Source organism: Nilaparvata lugens, chromosome 2 (assembly GCF_014356525.2).
Source record: "Nilaparvata lugens isolate BPH chromosome 2, ASM1435652v1, whole genome shotgun sequence".
NCBI classification, from domain to species: domain Eukaryota; kingdom Metazoa; phylum Arthropoda; class Insecta; order Hemiptera; family Delphacidae; genus Nilaparvata; species Nilaparvata lugens.
Genome location: NC_052505.1, coordinates 49,244,426 through 49,261,244, shown reverse-complemented (window position 1 = coordinate 49,261,244; position 16,819 = coordinate 49,244,426). Strand labels below are relative to the sequence as shown.

At 34.2% G+C, this 16,819-nt stretch overlaps 1 protein-coding gene across 2 annotated transcripts in view; it reads left to right on the top strand.

The window, feature by feature from the left end:
- The window catches only part of LOC111049448 (tyrosine-protein kinase Src42A), an 88,705-nt gene that overhangs the window by 21,946 nt on the left and 49,940 nt on the right, over window positions 1–16,819 (top strand). The gene's annotated exons all lie outside the window — the stretch shown is intronic.

The following is a 16,819-nucleotide window of genomic DNA, read 5'->3' as shown; positions in this document are numbered from 1 at the left end:
AAGTTTTGAAGAGTAATTTTTCATTTCAAATATGATCGATCCACAATGTCAAATTATTCTTGTAAAAGAAATATTTAGCTGTTTGTATAATTTTCACCAACTCTGTATAATTAAAAGTAACGGGTTTCAAAGATTACAATACAACAGTTCATGAGCGAGTTCTCCAACCCAGGGGGTCACTAATTTAAAATGGTGAAAAGTTGTAAAATGATGCTCAAATAATAATTATTATAGTTGTTACAAGCTGGATGTAATTCAAGAATAGTATATAGATGCTATATATACTATTCTTGGAAGTGATTATCATAGCTATCTTTCTTGTTGTTTGCAGTCATGATTGTTGACACAGTACATTTGAATATTGTATTTTTTTGCCTAATTCAAAATATCCGGAACTGTTAGTTCTAAATTGTTGTTAGAAGTGAGTAAAGATTTATTCTATTTGTAGATCCTGAAGTGAAGCAATTATGATTAACTGTTACATTTCAGGTTTAATTCAATCTTGTTTTCATGTAATGAGTTTTTATGTAACATCTCTAGCGACATTCTTTCTACCGTTGCTATGCAAATCCTTATTAGTAGGCTTATAAGTTCGTTTCCGCGTTCTAGTAATGAGATCTACAATTTGTATTTAGATCATCAATATAACAAATTCTCTAATAGTAATATATTGATCAATTATTAGTATGTTTAAATATGCTAGTTTAACTTTAAATATGTATCGTATCTTCATGGAACTTTATCAATAAGTTCTTCTATTACTGTTGTACAGTTTCTCAATAATAGCCTGAGGTTTGTAAGGCGTGTAGCCTCAGTGTAAATGTGAAGGGGTATTGGAAGTTAGAACTGTTTCATGAGAACCTGTGCTACTCAACATTGAATATTGAATATATGATGAGCACATGCACATGAGCACCATATTGTTATTATGTGTGAATAATACACTTCAATTTTATATTCTTCTAATTTGATCATAGGATTTGATTCTGAAAACTTACGGTACGGAACTATTGCTACTTTTGTAGCGACATAACAGAAAGGTTAACCCACAGTTTATCTAAAACCACAATAATTATGAAAGAACACTGATCAGTCGGATAAGAACAAGTTTTCCATCGTTAATTTTGCTAATAGTTAATTGTTGGACTTTGAACAAAGCCATTTATAATTTTGAACGGTTGCCAAAGTAATGTTATTTTGTAGCAATATTAGGCTACTGTATCATAGTTTCCATCCTTGAAAGGTTCAGCTTCATGCATCCTTATAGCAAAGGCAATTCGCTCAAAAGCATTATACATTTAATAATCTCTATTAGATTTTTTCGTCATACGAGATATTAAAGAGGTTATCAACATACATCATAAATATAAAAGAATTGCAATTACATAGATCATACTTGTAATAATTGATGTTAACTGTTTCTTTTAGATTTGAAACCGTTCTTATCAAAGAATTGGATTTGATTCATCAGTGAAACATGGAAGCCATGAAGCCACCCCCAGCAGGAGCAGACATCTGGTCTGTGCAGTAGTAACTCTTGTCTCGTTCTATAGGCTTAGTACATATTAGGTGTCATGTGAAATGGATTCCTCTTCGAGTGTGGCTTCAATGGTATTTCCAATTTCCCTCCTGAGAAATTTAATTAAGAAACTTTGAAGTTTTCTTCGTTTTCTTGCTGTAACAAAGATGGTTACAAATTTTCTCATGAGATATATACTATAGAATCGTGTATTTAATTAATTACTTTAGCATTCACAAATTGAATATGAACAGTATTTATCATGAAAGATATTTCACCCTCCAATGCTATGATAATGCTCCAAAAAAAGCCAAACATCCTTCAATAAATTCCCATAACTTTTCCATGTGCTACTTCAACTCCATAAATTTTGATACTTTGTCGCTTGGAGATAAAAACATGTTTTTTATCAGCTTTTATTTTACTTACCCACATGGCAACTTCCAAATTTTTGTCAAGTATATACGAGTATAATACGAGTTCTCATGATTTATTCTATAGAGTCTCAAGCACAAGGTAGAAGACAAGGACAACAATGAAATCTCAATTTTGTCATGCCCTTTGTTCCATAATATTTTTGAGATCCAGCTTTGTGTTTCTCCACTTGCTTTCGTCATGAAAATTCCGGTTCCATAATCGTGTGGTACACCATGGTTTTATTGAGGCAGTTGAAATAAAAAGTGTGATTCGATGACATGGACATTAGAGGGAAAGTAACAGATATGCTGCCGGAGTTGGGATCTCATTAAAGAAGCCGGACATACCTTCATAAACTCCTCAACTTCTTCGACAAACAAGGGAAAAACAGTACAATGAAGATGACAGTTGATTGGGCGGGGTGGTCCGGTAACATTGAATTTCTCCTGCGCCGGATGACGCAAAAGCGAAAACTGTCACGTATACAGACTTTAGTGAGATTTAAACATCAGCTTCTCTACTTACTTCGGAGAAATAATGTACTTCAATCAAAATGTTTTTGTACTACACTAGAATTAATGAAACTCATGTTTTCGAACCAATCCTCCTAAATAATAACAATAAGTTACTAAACTAAACTACATTTAAAATTGATGTGAACAATCATTTTTTGGGTAGGCAAATTCAATATTATGAGGTTTTCCATTCAGTAATTATTGTTTAATTTTCTAATTAATCACATTTACCAATCATAACTAATCATCCAATCTCTACTAATCTTTTATTTATTGAATGAATTAGCTAGTTATTTTGTTGATCAGTTTTTCGAGATGAAACTTGCTTATTCCTTGGTGCTACAACCCCAATCAATCTCCATTCTTCTCTGTCAGCAGCCTTCCTTCTCCATCCCCTGATAGCCGCATTCCTCAAGTCTTGTTTCACATCCTCCAGCCAGCGCTTGCGTGGACGTCCTCGTAGCCTCCATCCTCCATGGGTCCTCTCTAAAGAAAGATCTTCTTTACTGCTCTAGTGTCATTCATTCTTTCAACGTGACCTAACCAACTCATTCTTCTGAATTTTATTTCGAGATGAAATATGGCATATCGCATATTATTGGTACTTCACTTGTTTGTTCATCCATATTTCACCCGTATTTTGAATGAGAATCAAGATCTGTTTCATGCCATCATTGTATAATTATTAGAATCTTGAAAAATTGGTAACTTCCTTATCTTTTTTTATTGAAGATTCTCAAGACTTGCTTTCTCTGCAAACTCTTTCACTATCCTAGATGAGTTACATCTTGTACATACTTTGCATGCTAAATCCTTCATGCGTTGCATCAGTGAAATGTTATAGCTATTGATGTTGTACTAGGCATTTTTTCATAGAGTAGGAATAGGAACTGTAAAGCTCGCTGTTTACTGGCCTTGCAGAGCCGTCATTTTATGGAGTATTAAAGATTTTCCACATTTTCTATTGCCTTTATTTTCATTCGTCTCTGTATAGTCTCACAGAACCCTGACTAATTTCTAATTCGTAAAGTATAGTATCATATTGCTGCATGAGTTTTCAGAACAAATTGACCGATCACGCTTAATCAATCATACTCAACACTTCATAATAAAGAGAAATAAAACATTTCTCATGATGAGTTTCTCTGATCATTAATAAATCTGTAGAACTTTTCATAAGATGAGCTAATTGGCAGTAGGCTGAATTTATATCAATGATGAACTTATAAACTCATGAAGAAAGCTTCCAAAGGTCAGTCAACCAATCAAAATAGCGAAACGTTCTTATGAATGGAAAAAGTTTTTTCATTTTGTGTAATGTTCATTACCCTTATAAATTGTGTATCTTTTATAGTTGATAAATGAATGATTACGATGCTCAAATCACAGTTGAATAAATTACCAATACAATGGACGATTCTGTATTTTGCAATATTATATTATCAGTTGATTTTTACAATTCATTAACATTTTTATTGAAATGTGACATTTTATTATACCTGCCCAGAATGTTACGTTAGATCTTGATCAGTCAGATTTATTCTGTTTTGGTAGATGAATTTGGAACCCAACCTTTAAATAAGTTTGACAAAATCAAAAAAAGTTTTCACATAATTAGTAGCTTATATTATTAAAAGCTCATCACTTTTACTATTTTTGTGTACAGATTGCGGTATTGTACACTGTCTTCTTATTGGTGTTGAGTGTGAGTGAACTTATGGAAGGTATCATCAGAGATTAAATATTACTCACATTTTAGAATTCTGTGGTATCATGTACATAATTTTATGAAGGATTACAAGTCTCTTGCAATAAATCATCTATTTTTAGACGAAATTATGATTACAGGTTTTGTTGAGGGACAAGTTAACCTAACTTGGCTTCCATTAAGGACTTGGAAACTCTAATCTAGTCAATAGCAATTCCATTCAGTCGCCTGTGAGTGTTACATTGGAGCAGAACTGGTACCGGTAGCAGAGTATTGAGAAAGCTCAATTTTCCGGAATAGGGTCGAAATATTAACACGCATCTCCAGCAGGTCATTATTTTAATAAACGCGTCTCAGAGAGGAGAGGCTTATCTCACGTCAGATCCACATTTGCAATATGATGGCTTTGGTCACGTGATTTTAAAGACCATATAGTGCGATTCACTACAAACTGTCAGCATTCCTCCTCCTTTCAAACAATACCAGTTCAAATAATGCCGACAGTTTGAAGTGTACCCACCTAAAGTGACCCTCACGATCGCCTGCCTTGTTCATATGTATGTATTATGTATGTAGTAGAAGTAGGCCTCCTGATAGCTGCAAATATATTTGGAACAACTTAATCCTACTTTTTTCTATTTGCAGTCAATCGCGGATCATAATCCTCAGTAGTCGTTACCGTTCATGTCAATAATTGAACAAAAATGCGACCCTGATTGATGTTTTCTCTCTCAATGAAACTGTTGCTAAAATTGGCAAGTGACTTCCTATTGCAAAACCCATATGCTGTTAATTATAGCAACAGTGATTCTCTTCTGATATTAGCATAATTATAGGTTCCAATATTTTTGCATTCGCCAAACGGTTCCTGGGAGTGATGAATTTCGCATGTGACAGTGAGTCTTAGTACAGTATTTATTTTCATAACTTTAGTATGAAGATATGTATCATATGTGGCATTTGTTTTTCGCGGAAGAATACGTAGGTAAATGTCTAGGAAATACAGTTTAGTATATGGTATTAGCACTGGCAACAATCGAAAGGTTCAAATCTATGGTATTGGGTACAATTAATGCTTGATAAAGATATTGAAAAACAATTAGTATCTTCTAATTCAAATAGGTTTACATATTCCTTCAGGTCTTTTCACGTAGGCAGGCTAACAAATAGTTTCTAGTAATCCAAATAGGCTAAATCAAATGTATTAACTTTCACAATGTGTTCAAATTTTAGAATATGTAACGGATTTGTGTTGAATTTTACTAGTATTATGTTCAATGTGATGCATTATCAACACTTAATTCAAGATTGACTACTGAACATCAATATTGTAAATTATTTTACCGGTTACAGAGGTCAGATGTGATGAATAAATACATAATTACAAATTTCACATGATGAAATATAGCATGTAAATTAGGGATGGATAACTCATCAATTCATTACATGAATTATTACATTTGAGCTGGACAAGGTATTTAAACCACACTTTCTCTTATAATCTACCAAAGTTTGAGTGAATTCTTTACAATGAGTTTAAATTAATATTTTTGATTTTCACTATTCAACATATTATAATTTCCATCCATCTTTGTAGTCAAGTGTAGTTTATTTCTCAATATTCCTGTATTTACTTGTCATTTTCTAATAATACATTTTTTTATTTGTTTCAGGTAAGTTGACATTACTGATCTACTTTCATAGATTGTCGAGGTAACTTGTTACTTTCTACTTTGGTTGAATCTCAAGGTAGTATAAATATGTTGGCTTCACTATTTATTTAGATGACTTGACATTTTTAAAAATCCAAATTTATGAAATCTATAATCTATAAAAGGCTAGGTCCCGTCAGACTGAAATCACACCACAGCCCAAACTACTGAGCCTAAAAACTTGAAATTCTGCACAATTGTTTATGGTAGCCTCAAGACATCCACTAAGAAAGGATTTTCAGAAATTTGCCCCCCTGAGGGAGCTGGGGCCCCCCAAAAATTTTGTACTTTTTAACCGCTAATTGCACAGAAAAGTCACGAGGAACTTTTTTGTTCAGCTACGAAAAAAATGAGCTGTGTGCAGAAAAATTCCTATCAGGAGCATAGGGGGGTTCAGGAGAGGGCATTTTTCGAAAATTCTTATTTAAAATCACACTACAGCTCAGACTACTAATTGGCCTACAGACTTGAAACTTTGCACAAATATTCTTCAAACATGCTAGACGCGCACTAAGAACGGATTTTGAGATATTCTGCCTCTAAGGGTTTCAAAGGATGAAAAAGGATCCTATCAAGTAAGCTTATGAGCATGGTAAGGTGAACGCCATATGGAACTGAGATGATTGACACATGATATTCTAACATATGCTGTAATCTTTGGAAAGCTTAAAATAATCTTATCAATCAGCTGATCGAATTAATTTTTCATTGATCGAAAGCGCGAGCTTGCCACGTGTGTGTTCCATTGTTGTATGCTTGGCCAGTTCGGTTTGCGTCTTCTATCAGCTGTATATGGAGTCTCATACATTCTGATTAGAACAGAGCACATAGATTTTCTTTGGTTAGTAGTTTGTTGATAATTCTTTTTTCAAATTCAAATTTTATTGCCATCAAAAATCACATTGAACACTTTCTTAATAGAGAACAAGATTACAAAAACAAAATGTCAAACATATAGCCTACCTACATTTATTTTTAGCACGGCCAGAAAAAGACAAACTTGAGTACTAGCCGTGAGTTCATTCAATATAACTTATATTCTTTGATAATATTTTTTGAATAAAAGTACGAGTTGATGAGAGATGTGAGTACTTCCTTATATTTGATCCAAATGGTTATTTATATTGTAGTAGTCAGGGACACTGCAATCAAAAGTTTTTTATTCTGTAGCTAATAGATTTCATACGTATTTACTGTTCATAATGTATCTATCCAGTGTCCATAATGGAAGTGATTGAACTACTCTAAATTAATGGCTTACTGGCCCCTCATAGAATTTATAGTATTCCTGGTGATTGAGCCTGTATTTTTTCAGCGTTGACTATTAATAATGAAGCTGTATTTACATCTAGCTTACCCGGCAAACTTCATACCGTCAAAAAGTCAATGTATCTCATGTCACACTTGACTTTATTTGGTGAATCATAAAATTCATCTGACAATCAATATTCTCATTTACATCTCAATACGGACTTCCTATATTACGTGCTTAGTCATGCTGGCTTATACATGTACGGGATAGGAAAATTATGTTTAACGCATCATCACGTCTTAACTACTGGACTAATCAACTTGAAATTTTGCATATAGATTCTTAATCAACCAAGGATGGTTAAAGGCCTATTTTCAATTCTTCAAAATTTCATTACATCAAGTTTTAAAATGAATCGTTGCGGAGCACGGGTTCCTGCTAGTATTTCATAAATTTTGTTTACACTTTTCATGTGGAGATTTCGCAACTCTTGTTATTTCTAACAAATCGTTGCAATTTATTTTCTTTGTATTTTAACCCTAGACTTGTACCGTGTATTGATATTTCTCCTGCATTAGCCTATGATAGACCCTGGTAAATCAATTATAATAATAGAAAATATTAATTATTCTATTCCTCTATGATCTTACGCACAATAAAAACTACACGATAGAACAAATATGCATAAATCTCCTGATTCATATTATAATTCAGAGAGAATAAAATGATTGCATAAAAAATGAACTTCATGAGTGAAGATTGGTAGTTGTAGTTCTGTGTAGAGAGTTGTACCATCGACAGTATTCCTTATCTAAATAACCAAGAATGAAGCCATAGACAGGTATTATATTTGCTCATTTTCCTCTCCTCTTCCCCCGCAACCCATTTCCGTCCGATTGCCAGTCGTCCAGAAATAAACAAAACCAGAGAATGGCATTATGCACCGCCGACTTGTGCCGTTGCTTGACATGGATTTTGGACGCTAATTACCGTTAATTTGTCACTTATTCGAATGTGAAACTTGTTTATCGAAGCCTGAACAGCTTTGTCATTCCTGAGAATATCTGACAGACAAAATTCCTCAGAAAACTAGTATCAATAATGTTGCCTCCTATTCCAAATGACCAGCAAGGGTGTTGTGATCTAATATACCTGCCACTTGTCTGCCAGGTGATGGCCACGGGGAACAATGATATGCGAATTATATTTTTGCCAATTATCTCAATAAACTATTTTCAATAAACTATAAGTTTATATGATTTGTGTCTGATAAATGATTAAAATGAAAGGAATAGGATCAAACTAATTACCAGATCAGTAACATTTTATGGAAGTATAAGCTGTAAATTCAACCATCTACATTGATGGATTGTCGGATTAAATTTAATTAACGAAAAGTTCAGTCCCATTACTTCATTTAACATATTTTCTAAATTGGTATAATGAAATAATTTTCTTTTTCCGCATACATTTTTTTCTGTGGGTGATTCTCCCATGAGAGTTCTAGGCGTCTCCCTTCCAAAGGGAGTAGCAGGCACATGAAACTTAACTAATCTAATCAATAGCTGATCAGCGTGACCTCAGAGACAATCACTTCGTCAGGAATGATCAAATTCGGAATTGAAAATAATATGCTATTCAAGTATTATTCACTGCATGAATATGAGGTGATAGAAAACTGTTTGTCACTTTTATTTATATGTCAAAATAAACTAGCAGAAGTTCCAGAATTAGACTAAATTCACAGTTTTGAAAACCTTAAAAACATTTTACTAGCCTATTGAAAATATCAGCTGCAAAATCCATCAAAATAATTTTTTACTCACAATCTTGCTAATTCATTTAAATAGTGTAGCTGGTTCAATCAATCTATTAATTTCTTTGGTTTACATAGGATAGGTTCTATGTAGAAAAACCTTGATTTCTACTAAATTGATATCATTAGCCTTGCTGACCTTCACTGTTCATTGTCATTTAACTCAATCCTGTGCTATTCTCTTATCCTTTTTATAAAACTTCACTTTATACATTTTCAATTCCATAACGATAATTGCTTCAGTTCTCTCAATCAGATACATTGTAAGATATCTCAAACATACAGTTTTATCACCTCTGCTCAGATAATTTATGTGATTCTTGATTAGTTCCCATTATCAATGTAACATGGACTTACATAATCCAATAATAATTGTTCTTATATGCATTCATTGAACAATCTTGTAGAAATCTTTTGTTTCCCGTTTTTATCAAACAGGTGGCATCACATTTTTTCTATTGTAGTTACATAATTGTTGTACTGTAGTGTAATATTATTACTTCACTTTATTTAATATTATTACTTCACATTTGCACTAGACTTTGGATTGTACTTCACATACAATTGAGAGCTCTAATTTGACTCGGGTCAATGTCGATTTATCCAGAAAATCGAGCACATTTTTTAAATTGAGAGTGGAAACTCTTCAACGAAATACATTTTATACTTTTTACATGTAATTCAAAGTACGTTTCGTCTACTTCGTAAACAGGTTCTTCTGATAGCCTCGTCCCTCATAATTTCAATATGAACTAAGTCCGAATTAAACGTTGTTCATTGGCATGAAATACTTGGGCTTTATCCTTCCTTTCATAAAAAATAATAACTGATTCTTTTAACAACCACCATGATGATGAGGATTTTTTATAACCATCATTTACAGATTATGAGTAGCAAGTTCACGATAGAGAATATTTTGGGAACTGACCTGTGATCATAAAAAGCGAACGTTGGATAGATTTCCGCGTCGGATCAATAATTATTCGGTTGGAGGCGATTTTCAGATGTGATATTGAAGGCGGATGCGGCACGTTGCCTAGACCGGCATTAGCACACATTCTGTGCAAAAGAGAGACATACGATAGTGAAGAGAGAGAAAAGCGTGTGAAGAAAGAGAAAAAGTTGGAGGCTGCGGAGTCTGGTTGTATGGTTTTCTCAATGATCTTGTAAGCAGCGACTCTCTTGTGAGAGGAGGTACAGCTTCCGGAGCTCTACTTTTGCCACGCCAACTGGAACATTTCAAATCGCCAGCGATAACATCTCACCTATTCTATTTCTATTTTTACACAAATCGATTTAGTCTATCCTCAACCATGTCTTGATAATGATAGTCCCCTTCCCCTTACAGATGAAACGCACCGATACCCTACCACAAACTAGAAAAGAAAGTAGCTTCGACTTGTCCTAGCAAATACCTAATTTGATTGGCATTTTCATGTAGAAGCTACGAACGAGATGAATAAATTTATTAAACTACTTGTGTACTTTAATTATAATTTGCTAGTGTAGATTGTGGCTATTGATTAGATGAGAGTTGAGATTGCTATCGAGAACGAATCAATTGAAATCTGTTGAAAGAAGTTCGATGAGAAAGTTGTCCCACAGAAGTATTCGTTAATGAGATGTAGTAGCTTGGTAAAAAATTCACCTATCAGATTTCTATCCGTTCACAACATGAATTATTTCTGCAAATGATCTGGATTATTGATTTTTCTAGTCATAAAAATAGTAAGGAATAATAACTAGTGACCCCATGGGTTGGAGAACTCGCTCATGAACTGTTTTATTGTAATCTTTGAAACCACCAACTTTTAATTATTATACAGATTTAGTGAAAATTATGGAAACAGCTAATATTTCTTTCACAAGAATAATTTGACAGTAGGTTTCAATGGGGAACCTATTTGAAATAAAAATTTACTCTTCAAAAATTACTGTGTCACTTCGACATTTTGTCCCTCATATCAATCCAAATTCCTTTTTTTTCAATGAGAAGGTGGTCATGTGATAAATTATTTCAATACACAGTTCCAAGAGAAAATGAATGGCAAAAACTGTACATTGTTATCTTAAACCGTTTCAGTTTGTTGATGTATGATAAATCACAGCCATTTTTTTGTGCACTATCAATGTTATTTGGTATATCCTGAAAAAGTATGAAGGAGTCGGTAAATTATGTTGTCCAACGAACTTTATCTGTAAAAGGAGGTCGAAGAATATGATTGTGTTCAAAATTTGAAGCTGATTGATCGAATCTTTCAAAAGTTATAGTCGAACATACACACAGACTGACTACGACTTCAGTATTGAGTCAAAAGTAAAAACTCGCTAAAGCTCGTTCAATAAAATTCTATTGTAAGAAAAGAATAAATTTAAGAAATTATAAACCTCATAGGACATAATTAAAATGTATCACTATAGACCTGTATGTGTCACATGAGGATCATGAACAGATATCTTCAGAATGAGAAAAATTAATTTAATTTGATTCCAGAATTTTATTCCAGCTCATACGAATATGATAGTTTACTTCGAAATTACAAATGTACAGTTGCAGTTGGTGGTTCATTTGTACTGAACTACTATAATAATAATAATAATTCATCGTCACTGGCTGACAGTTGAGAGTATTATTGTAATGAAATAACATTAATAACACTATTGAAGTGTACTTTGAAATTTTAGTGGCCTGGTTTTCAGTCCCGCAATTCAGTCTGAATGATGTCCACTGAGGGACTAGGCATATACATGGATGCTTTCCATGTTTACCTAGCACATGCAGATGCAAATCTTTCAGATATCTATTAAGATATTTTAGGACTTCTCATGTATGGAATATATATTATTTAGAAATATACTATTAACATTATAAAAATAAGTAGCGAGGAAAAAGATTTTCATGGTTTTGTAAATCATCGTTGTTTCGTTTCACAAGTTTCTTTTGTGTGTTTACTTTATTTTCGAGTTGACGTTGAAATTGCTCGTTCTCCTGCAAAAATGCATGGTGGAAATAATCAATCTGTTGTGCAGGTGCGAAGCAGTATTGTTTTTGTGTCGGGTTTCGCCTCCTTCGTTGCCAAACTCTATTTGCCTGTTACTAATCAAAAGGATGCTGCAACAAGTTTTTGTATTCCATCTTCTTCCTCTGAATTATTCAGCTCAATGTATTTTCTCCTGCGACGGAACTAGAATATTGTTCTGTCATCTCCAGCAGATTTTTGCATTCTGTATAAGATTTCTACTTCCAGATTCTGCAAGATCCTGAGACCTGATTGTGAACATTTTTGTTGGATTTATTGGTCTAATTTCCTCATGAAGCTTTTCTTTCATGGATGAATCACTAAAAATTCTTTATTTTCTTTTACCATAAAATTAATATTTCTATAAAGTATCTTCCGAAATTGACCAGTCAACATTACGAGGTTATTATAGTGTGGTAATGGTATCACTCTTTTATATTATTGTTTCTCAGATGATATGCTGTGAAGATACTAAAAATTTCACTCACTTGAGCAATTTTATGTGATTATGACATAACGCTCATTATCGTACTTCACAGTATCTTTTCAAACACTTCAATGCTTTTTGGAATTAGTTCACGAAGCATAGCAAAGCTGTACTAACATTGGATTAGTATACAAAGGTCTATAATGAGCCGTTCTATTGCATGAAAAATGCACTTGCATAACTTCAAGATTTTTAGTAGACTCCAATTGGGGTTCTTTAATATTGATTATTATTCTCAGCACTCATCAGCCGGTGTTGTTATTCCAGGCTGAAGTCTAAATACCTCCCCTCTTCTGCCTTTTTACATTATTTCTGCATGTGGATTGAGATGATGATTTCTTTTGAGTGAGGTTCATGGTTGCGGCTTCCTGTTTGAGACGGATCAGATGCAGCGTCGACTAGGATGTGTACAGTTAAACGGAAACGACTAGAAACAGGATTGCGTTGTTGCTAGGAACAGGATTGCATTTTGGTCTGTGACAAGGTGGACGCGGGTCCATTCAGTTGTCTCCGCCGGCCGACAACCGGTGTGATGTGACGGCATCGCCGCAATCGGCTTATGTAGCAACCCCTATTTGGCAGTGCCTCATTCCCATTGACATCACCGCACTGCAACCTTGAACTAAGAGAGGATCTAGGTTATGGCAGTGAGTGAGGTTTCGAGGTCAGGGGTCAGGCGAATGTCTGTCTTCATCATGAATGGTGGCGTGGGGTGGTGGGGCTGAGGCACAAACCCTGCTCCAGCCTCATGCTCGGAAAGCAGGGCAAATCGATACGAGAGACACCAATTCTTGGTCCATTCCATTCTGCAAGAACCGCTCGCTCTGACTCGGCGTGTTCATTAATTTATGTTAGCATTCAACTGCCATGTAACTTTGTAGCGGCGGCGTTCGTTTGCGATTACATTCACTTGCCTTGAGTAATGTAGTAGCGCAACCACAGAGTACACAATGAGATTTTTATTTTCTTCTCTCTGAACGCAATGGTGCCATGAGGTGGGATTGCTCCTGGTTCGAGCAAAGTGATTTAAAAATACATTTTCAAATTAGAAACTTATTCTAATTTTCCTATGTTTAGTTGTGTTGAATCAGATTAGAAAAAATATCGTTCAATCTTCAATACCCTATGTAATTATCACTTGCAGATGTACATTCACTTATATCATATTTATAATGATTGGGAGAGAAAAACCTGTGAACCTAATTTACATCATTTTTCTACCAAATCTGTTACATGACAAAGTTCGAAACAGGGGCCCATGAGGGCATTCCACCAACAAAACGCCATACGAATTTACTTCTACTATAGAAGGTAGATCTTCATTTTTACATGAATCTACAAATTAGAGGAGCGAAATATGTGATAAATATGGTGTGATCGATATTTTTCATATCTGTGAAGATTAATCTCAATTATTTTAAAAAGCTTTTCATTTTAAAGAGAGCTTGTGCAAACTTCCTGTCATTAAGAAATGTGTTGTAACTTTACTCTAGTTACTAGTTACTCTAGATCATCTCCAATTCTGTAATTAATTACAATAAAGGTAAGCGATCAGTGATTCATGATGCTTCGACCGTCACGTCTATTTTGAGAAATTGTTTACTCCCAAATGAATTCCATTGCTGTAATAAAACCTTGTTTCATAACAGCATTGTTTTGGTATAATTTTTTAGTACAATGAAAAATAATGGAGTGTGAGAAGGCTTATCTCATCACTGGAAGTATTTGTTCTCAGTCAATTACACGTTGAAATCTATTTGTATCCTGTATTTTCAATTTTACCAGTTTTGCTGGCTTGTAATTCACTAGTATCCCCCTATCATTATTCTAATTATGATCATCGATGGAATATGGAAACAATTCTCTCAAATTGTTTGTATTACCTTCTTGTAATAACAATTTACTTGAGGAGAGATGAGATATTTCTTCGGGAATTTGCTCTTAATGTTGTTGACTCATCTATTATTAACTGAAGATTAGAATGCTGATGAAAAATGAATATTAATGGGGTTTTCCCTGTAAGTTATTGTTGCTACAGTATTTGATTTCTTTGGATTCACTTTGTTAGTTCTGTCGTCTCGTTGTACACTATTTGAAAGTTGAATCATTATTCTATTGCCTAATCTCATTCTTATTGAGTTTTAAGGAAAATGTTCCCCAACATATTCGTTGCCACGATTTACGTATAAAGATCGTCATCGGACGGACGGCACGCATCTGACGGATCGGACGATTAGATTTGATGTATTGTTTTCAATTGGAGTGTGCATACCTATATCCGCATCGTAAAGGTATGCGCACTCCAATTGAAAACAATGCATCAAATCTAATCGTCCGATGCGTGCCGTCCATCCGATGACGATCTGTGTGCGCCTACCAAGGGCAGCTTGCAGACAAAAAAATCTATTTTTGTTAATAATATCTGCATTTTGTCATCTATCGGTAGCTTCATTCTTCTACTTTAAATTGATGTATCATTTATGAGGATCCGATCATCCACTGATATGAAAAGAATTATTTAATATCATGCTGCAACAGATTTTTCCATTCCATTTTCTCATTTTTTCACAGTCTATTTTTGTTAATTTTCCAGTATTACTCAACTTCTAACAAAATAATGTTAATGAATTACTCATATTATGTTCATGTTACCACACATGTTCTGCCTATAGAAGGCATCTGAATATAATATGTTAGTTTGTTACTTCATCTGTGTAAACTGTGGTAAACTTACATTGGTACGGTAGTGAAGAATAATTCAAGTTACGGTACATTGAAAAGTGGAAGTGTTTCTTAATTGTACATATATTTTATTTGGTATTCCTACACTTTATGGGTCTACAAAAATGCCTCGATCAAAAAGAATTTTCAAAAAGTGAAAAACATTTTTAAACCTAGAAGTTTTAACCCTACTCCTTCAACATTGGAAACTTCTCCACGTGTCAATGAAACGGCTTTACATATTTTTCTTCAAGTACCGGTACAATCCAAGTGCTTCAAATAAAAAGTTGAGCAAACACATTAAAGTATATGAACAATAAGAATTCAAACTTCAAACATGAAATTGTTGATGTACAATCAATAGTGCAACTAATAAATGACATTGCTGTTTGTAAACATTGTGGAGGCTGACTGGAACTTTCTCTTAGTAATAGAGTAAGCTTAGCATTTTCAATGAACTTACAGTGCTCACAAGACCAGTGCAATATCATAGTTTTCATGCCAAATTGTCCTAGTGAAAGATTAGAAAATAGAAGTAATAAGCTACATGGTGTAAATACTCTTTCTGTATATGCATGTAGATCTATTGGAGTAGGCCATGAGACTGCTGAGGTGTTTAGTGCTGTTATGAAATATGAACTTGCATATGCCTTCAAAGTTTGCCAGCTACAATAAATATTTGTTACCTGCAGTTGAAAATGTTTGCAATGATTCAATGGATGAAGCTGCCAAATTGGCTATTGAGGATAATGATGGTGATAATTGTATTGCTGCAGCATTTGATGGTAGCTGGCAACGCCGTGGCTTTTCATCACTGAATGGGTGGGTAGTTACTGTAAACAGTATCACCACTGGTCAAGTTGTTGATGCTGTAGTTTTATCTAATTTTTGTATATGCAAAGAAATATTTAAGAATATACATGAAAATAATTGCATTGCAAATTATAGGAGAACCATTGGGGGCATGAAAGTTGTAGGAGTCTGACAAATCTTTGGAAGATAAGAGGCACTCTATAATATAAAATACAAGTATTATCTTGGTGTTGGTGACTCCCAAGGGGTTTTCTACTATATTCAAGGAACAACCATGTGGCCCAGGCTTGAATGTCAAAAAACTGTAGTGTGTGGGTCACGCTCAGAAATCTATGGGCTCACGTCTTGGACGATATAAAAAGAGCAATGCCAAGTTAATGCTGTCTGATGATGAGACGTGGAGGGCGTGGTAGCCTCACTGACTCGGTTAGAAATACGATTCAACTATACTATGGACTAGCAATCAGGAGAAATGCAAAAAACGGCGTTGCAGCAATGAAGAATGAAACAGGCGATTTGGTCAACATATTTTCATCTTGGTTCCACTGATGAGGCTCCATGTCATGGTTTATGTCCAACAGGTGAAGACACATCGTGTAAATTCAAGAATTCAATTGAAGAACGACCACCTATAAGCATAATGAACAGACTCATATTTCTCCTGTTGTGATCCAAGAAAAAGAACCCATTTTCTGAGATTTAGTCAATCCAGAACTGTTAGGCAAGTGCATTCATGGAGGAACCCAAAACTTGAGCGATCGCTGAACAATATTATTTAGTGCAGAATTCCAAAAAAGTATTTGTGAGACTGGACACATTCAAACTATGAGTCTATGATG